Source organism: Palaemon carinicauda, chromosome 14 (assembly GCF_036898095.1).
Source record: "Palaemon carinicauda isolate YSFRI2023 chromosome 14, ASM3689809v2, whole genome shotgun sequence".
Lineage (NCBI taxonomy): Eukaryota > Metazoa > Arthropoda > Malacostraca > Decapoda > Palaemonidae > Palaemon > Palaemon carinicauda.
Genome location: NC_090738.1, coordinates 13,751,695 through 13,759,194, shown reverse-complemented (window position 1 = coordinate 13,759,194; position 7,500 = coordinate 13,751,695).

Genomic DNA, 7,500 nt, shown 5'->3' with positions numbered 1-7,500 from the left:
TTCAAACTACCATACGAAAAAAAAGTCTCCTGCTTCTGGATGTTTTGCCTGTGTTTGCAATTATATCTTTTCCTTTCCCGCATAGAATCTTGTCGGAAATTACCTCTCAATGGATTCGTAATGCATTTTTCTACTAGAAAGGCAACATTTCCCAAGCAAACACAGAAAATATTTCCTTCCATCTTCCTCCCCATGAATCCATAGACTGGCCCATATTAACCTTTTCTAGAAATGGATCCCCGATAGATTTACCATCACAATATTAGTGTATTCATAAAGAGACATTTTCGGAAATACAAATTTTTGGTCTAAAATGGCTTATATCCCCCTAGATATCATTCTGAGGGGGTGTATGGAAAAATTGTGAATAACGCCCTGGGGCATATATTATAGGCATTTCCATACCAAATTTAAGGTCACAGTTTAAATACCAGAGCATATGAGCAAAAAATGTAAATCTTTAGTAAAAAGAGAATAGTCGAAAATCACTAAAAGTAATAATTTCGAAGTGATATATACGAAAAAACGTGACTTACATCCTGTATACATATACCCTAGGTACCCACATACGAAATTACAGGTCATTTGGTGTAAATATGAGGGCACAGGAGCCAAAAATGCAAATTTTTGGTCCAAAAAATAATGCAAAATTAACCATTTTGATCAAACATATGCCAAAAATGTTGATGACTTCTTATTGGTATTTATCTAAGGCACCTCCGTACCAGTTTTCAGGTCATTCGGTTACAATATCAAGGAACAGGAGACCAAACTAGGAAAAAAAAAATATCAGAAAATAGTTAAAAAGATCAATAAAACGCTATTAAAGGCATTTCTTAAGAAAAAAATAAAAAATGCACCAGGGTATTTGCCCATTTCCATCTCTGTGCCAAATTTCAGGTCATGTGCCCCAGAAATGATTGAGATGAATCAATTTGACGATTTGACTGGAGGAGGAAAAGAAGGAAAATAAACATCAGGAAAAACAATATATTTCCCTTCATAATTTCAAAGAATTGCTTCTCTCAACAGTTCTTGTGCCCTTTTCTTGTGAAACTAACCAGTTATTTTTCGAGATATAAAACCTAATTTCTCCTCCAATAACCATTTCATCCTAAATGGGATCTTTTTTAAAACTACCATATATATAAACAGAAAAGAAGCAACTACATTTATCTAAAGTTTTCAGTACACTGAGTTTATAGTCCATTTCAGAGTGGGGATACCTTAACGTGGTTTGTGTATCACCATGATCAGCAAAATTGTATTTGATTGGTTTGATCGCTTGCAACAAACCAACCCAGTATGCTAGGTTGGTTTGTTGCGAGCAATCAGACAAAAATTTCCCACCATCTCCAATCCGCACTGGCCAGTATGGTGATAAAACATGTCTGAGGCCTTTGACCTGCAGTGGACTAGAAATGGGTGGAATTGTTGTTGATTTTGTTTTTGTTGTTGTTGTTGTTATTGTCCAGAGAGAGAGAGAGAGAGAGAGAGAGAGAGAGAGAGAGAGAGAGAGAGAGAGAGAGAGAGAGAGAGAGAGAGAGAATTCGTAACAAATAAATGATATAGATATATAATAATATTTAATCACTTGATGCTACTGGAAACTTTAATTCTTGTGGTATATATAATTTGAAAAAGGACCAGGTTGATATCAGTTGTTATTGTACAACGGGCGAAGAGAAATGTCGTAAAGAAATACAACATATTATTTGGTTTAACGATGCCGTGACTATTGTTATCGTGCCTCTGTTATTTTCTCTTATAACAATAGTAATAAAGGAAGAAATGCAATTTTATGGATAATTTTCTTTAAAAAGAATTGCGTTACTGTAATAATCATCATCATGAGTCAAAAACATTTTTTTTTATCGGAGAATAATAATAATAATAATAATAATAATAATAATAATAATAATTAGACGGGCACTCAGTAGTGCACAGACCTCCGCCGCAGCAGCTTATTTCTAGAAATTTGCTCGACATTGACCTTGACCTTTTACCTTAACATGCATTAATTGGTGTGGATTTTTCCTGCACTCAAATATGGATCAAGTTTGAAGTTTCTGTGACAAGGATGTCCAAACTTATGGCTGATTACGTGAATTTGACATTTTGCTCGTCCGTGATATTCCCCTTTGACCTTGACCTTCCAAAATTTAATCGGTTCCAGCTTTTTACATAACAATTAATCCTTACAACTTTGTTGACGGAGGTAATAAAGATAACAACAACAACAACAACAACAACAATAATAATAATAATAATAATAATAATTATGCTATCGCTTACTGAATATGAAAGAAGCCATTATGAAGATTATACAGTAAGGAAGCATAAGAAACTGTTGTGCTGAAGTTGCTGGAAATGATATTGCTCAGCAGAGCCGATAATGACAGAGAATGAGCTGCCATTTTCACCATGAAGTAGCAACATTGACGACGATACAGTACTGTTGCTGCAATAATAAAAATGATCCAGAATTGTTGCTACAGAGTCTCTTAAAAAGTAGCAACACCTGGGATGACCAAAGCAGGTTTTGGATGATGGAAGGTATGAGGAAATATGCAAAGGGAAGAATTGCAAGAAATGCTTGGAAGTCGTTAGATATGAGGATATAGAATTATTGAAAATGGAGGTGTCATTTATAAATTGCAAATTATGACGTGTTATCGTTAATGTTCAAGGAGACATTTTAAATGCAGTTTGGATGAATGATATTATTTGTGTTGGAGTAAAAGTAAATTGTTATATTTTTTTATATACAGTTGTTATTGTTGAAGGAAATGGAGAAAATTCAATGCAATTCTTAAAATTACTGCGGTATATTTAGGGTGAAGAGTTACAGCAGGTAGGTATGTATGGTCAAACTACCATGTTACGGTCATCTGAATGGGCATGGTTTGATATAATTAACACAAATTTGAAGGCAAATCAGAGCATTCGAATATTGGAACAGAAAATGACGGCGGTGAATATGATAGCATCAAGACTGCACACGACACCACAAACTTGGGATTACATGAAGGTATGGTTAACGTAATAGAAAGAATATTATTATTATTATTATTATTATTATTATTATTATTATTATCATCATAACTTGCTAAGCTACAACCCTATATGGAAAAGCAGGATGCTATAAGCCCTAAGGCCCCAACAGGGAAAATAGCTCAGTGAGGAAAGGAAATAAGGAAATATACCACAAGAGAAATTTAAGAATAATAATATTAGAATTAATCTTTCATACATAAACTATAAAAACTTCAAAATAACAAGAGAAAAAGAAATAGGATAGAATAGTGTGCCTGAGTGTAACCACAAGAAAGAGAACTCTACCCCAAGGCAGTGGAAGACCACGGTCCAGAGGCTATGGCACTACTCAAGACTAGAGTCGTAGCAACCATTTTAATTTCTTATTCTTTGACGCGAGTGCATAAGGTTATTAAAATGTTAGTAAAATAACACAACGCATTTTCTTTGCTCTTGGAACATCACAAACCGTCGCATTGACAATCGTTCCCTTTCATTACGACAGTAGATTTAATTATCATTCATCATTCAATGGTTGACAGCTGCACTAATTGTCAGTTATAATTGTTATGTATGTTATGTTCAAAGGAGAATCAACAGTATAATCGCATGTTCATTGATATTGGTTACCTCCGCCAACAAAGTTGGAAGGAGGTTATGTTTTACCCATTGTTTGTGTGTTTGTTTGTGTGTGTGTGTTTGTTTGTGAACAGTTTTCTGGTACAATTTTAATCGCAGAGTAATGAAACTTGCATGGATTAACTATTGTGTAAAAAGCAGGAAGTGATTAATTTTTAGAAGGTCAAAGTCAAAGATCAAGGTCACGGCCAAACAAAATATCCAATTCACGTAATCCGCATACGTTTGGACACCGTTGTTACAGAGACTTCAAACTTGGTTCATATTTGAGTAGGTCTATATGAAAATCGACGCCAATTAATACGTGTTAAGGTCAACGGTCAAGGTCAAGATCGACCAAAAGATCGAGAAATAGGCTGCCACAGCGGAGGTCTGCGGTCTACTGAGTGCCCCCTAGTTATCATTATTTTACTGATTTTAGTTATAATGATACAAATTATTATCAGCATTAATATTACCATCATTATCATTATTTCAATATCTTAATTATCAAGCATGCGAAATTATCTTTACTTTAATTAATAAAACGAAGACCAAATGGATGCTTAAAATGATGAAATATTCTAAAAAAAAGAGTAGATAAAAAAGCCTGCCTTTTCATGAAATGATATGATTACAATCAATTAATGTAATATAAGATTGTTGACGCATTTCTTTAATTATTCGCTAATAGTTACGGTGAGTATTCCTTATGAAACTCACTATGTACAAAAACCATGCCTGATAGATTAATTCAACTGACGTACAAATCGCAATTGACGGTATAACGAGAAGCAAGATATAAAAATGAAAAAGAAATGAAATGAATAAATAATTAAACATGCAAAGGCATTAGGTATGAGGTGCCCATAGTGCCAAGTGGATTAAAGCACTTGAGATAAGTGACGGGTACGAACTGCTGCAGGTGGAATCCATTGCGAAGACGTCTTGCGAAAAGTGACTGTCTTATAAACACGCGGAAGCACTCAAACTTCAACGTTGCTCGGTTAGGATATCCGACGCCTTTCTACCTTTTCTTTTTAGATGCACTGAAGAAGTTGTTATTTTCTCTTTTATAGTTTAATTCTTTAAATAATTTTAGGTTATCTACGTTCATAGTAACATTATTGCAGTTTTTAATTCTGCTAAAATTATTTTCAATGTTTTCGATCTTTAATTTTGTTTGTTGGTTATGTAACTATATTTTTTAAAGCCCCAAAACTAAACTAGTTTAATTCTTTAAATAATTTTAAGTTATCTACGTTCATAGTAACATTATTGCAGTTTTTAATTCTGCTAAAATTTACTTTCAATGCTTTCGTTCTTTAGTTTTGTTTGTTGGTTATGTAACTATATTTTTTAAAGCCCCAAAACTAAACTAGTTTAATTCTTTAAATAATTTTAAGTTATCTACGTTCATAGTAACATTATTGCAGTTTTTAATTCTGCTAAAATTTACTTTCAATGCTTTCGTTCTTTAGTTTTGTTTGTTGGTTATGTAACTATATTTTTATAAGCCCCAAAACTAAACTCTATTGAAAGAACCATTTATATCAGGTTTAATATTCATGTTATAATAGTTTCCACTGCCTTAATTGTTTCATTTTTTATTATTTATCCATTTCTTTGATAAGAAGTGGAACTAAAATTTAATGAGTGGAACATCAAGACCAGTGTCAAAATCGGTTACTTATTGTTATGTAATCGTAATTTGTGAAAAAAAAAGAAATCTATATACTCATTATTACTGTAATTTTAACAGCAACGCACAAGTTTACGTCCACAGACATAATTTTGCTTTACCCTCAAATTGAAGCATAAATTCATTAATTTGATACACCTAAATTCAAAATTGTATAGTGCCCCTACTAATATATACTTGTGTCTGCATTACTCATATATATATGTACATATGTGCATATATACACACACACAGACATATATATATATATATATATATATATATATATATATATATATATATATATACATATATATATATATATATATATATATATATATATATATATATATATATATATATATATATATATATGTGTATATATATGCATACACACACACACACACACACACACACACATATATATATATATATATATATATATATATATATATATATATATATATATATATATAAAATGATTACGTAATTTCTTCACATAATAAGGAACAATGAAGATCTTAGTTTTAACATTCAGATATTGTAAATTCGTTTCATTCAAGTAAGAAATGTACTATCCTCATTCAACTTTGTTTTGGATATCTCTCTTATTATGAGCGCTTCGTTTTGTCTGCCTCTCTCAAAAAGACTAAAGTTATTTAATTAGGTCATAGTCTCTCCTCTTTAATAAAGAACAAGTGTCTGGCTATATTTTTACATTTCTTTCCGGTCACGCTCAGCGTCATTGCCAGTCATATAACTACTAGATCTTTTCTCGTCCCTCGGATAAGGGAAGAGAGAGTTGTCATACCCTGGTGAGAGGGGTGCGTCTGCATGTGTGTGCATTTATATCTAAATATTTAGCCGTCAATTTTGACGGATCGTGTACACTAGTATAGTATGTTGTGGTTCATTATTTCGTTACGAGCAGACGGTAGAACTCCTTCCATTATAAGAGCTTAGAACCCGGCAAGTTCCTCTTCTCAAATTATTAGATTTCTATTTTTTCTATTTTTCTTAATTTTTATCATAACCTTCAGCCATTTGAAAAGTTACTTCGTACTTCTTTCCTCTCCTTCATTTGCTTTGTTTTTATCGAGTTTGTATAATTGATGGGTATTTGTTAGGTCTGTGGTTCGCGCCCAGGCTTCCTTCACCAGTGTTAGCTGTCGCTTGGGATCTAGGAAAGGGGGTTGTGCGGTCAACCTCATCCTTATACACTTGCTGAGATCACGACTGCGCTGTTATTATAGTCCCAACTCATCAAAAATATAGGAAATATATACTGTATGCATATATATATATATATATATATATATATATATATATATATATATATATATATATATATATATATGTATATATACTAGTGCACGCAACCTAAGAAATGACAGCTAGATATTTAGATAGATTTGCACGCTCAAGCGCGCGCGCACACACACACACACACATACACACAGAGCACACAAAGAAATTCAACTCTTCTTATTTCCCCCCCCCCCTCTTTACTAACTACAACCCATCTCATCAGGGTATGACTATTCCTTGTCCCTCTACCCGAGGGAAAGGGGAGAGGTTGAGTAGTTTTACATTTGGCAACGCCGCTGATGGTGACCGGAAATATATATATATATATATATATATATATATATATATATATATATATATATATATATATATATATATATATATATATGTGTGTGTGTGTGTGTGTGTGTGTGTGTGTGTGTGTGTGTAGGGGGGGTTATAGAAGAGATATGTGTACATGTGTTTATACTTAATCATAAAGTGTTTGTGAATGTGTATGGTTGTGTGTGAGAGATATAGATAAGAATTATGGGCCATCCATAAATCACATAGCGATGGTCTAATGATTACACGCACATACACTGCATTTGCGCAGAATAATTTCTCATGCTATGGGATCCCGCACTCTCGCAAACCAGCCAATGGAACCACAGAAGATTTTATCACTTTCCTCCTTTTTTTATTCTCCAAGTTCCTTTCTATCGCAATTCCGCCTTCCATCTCTTATCTCTGACATTCCTTTCAGCTTCCTGTCTTTCCAGAGATTGACTCTACCGGAGGAATATGCTGACATTCTCTCTCTCTCTCTCTCTCTCTCTCTCTCTCTCTCTCTCTCTCTCTCTCTCTCTCTCTCTCTC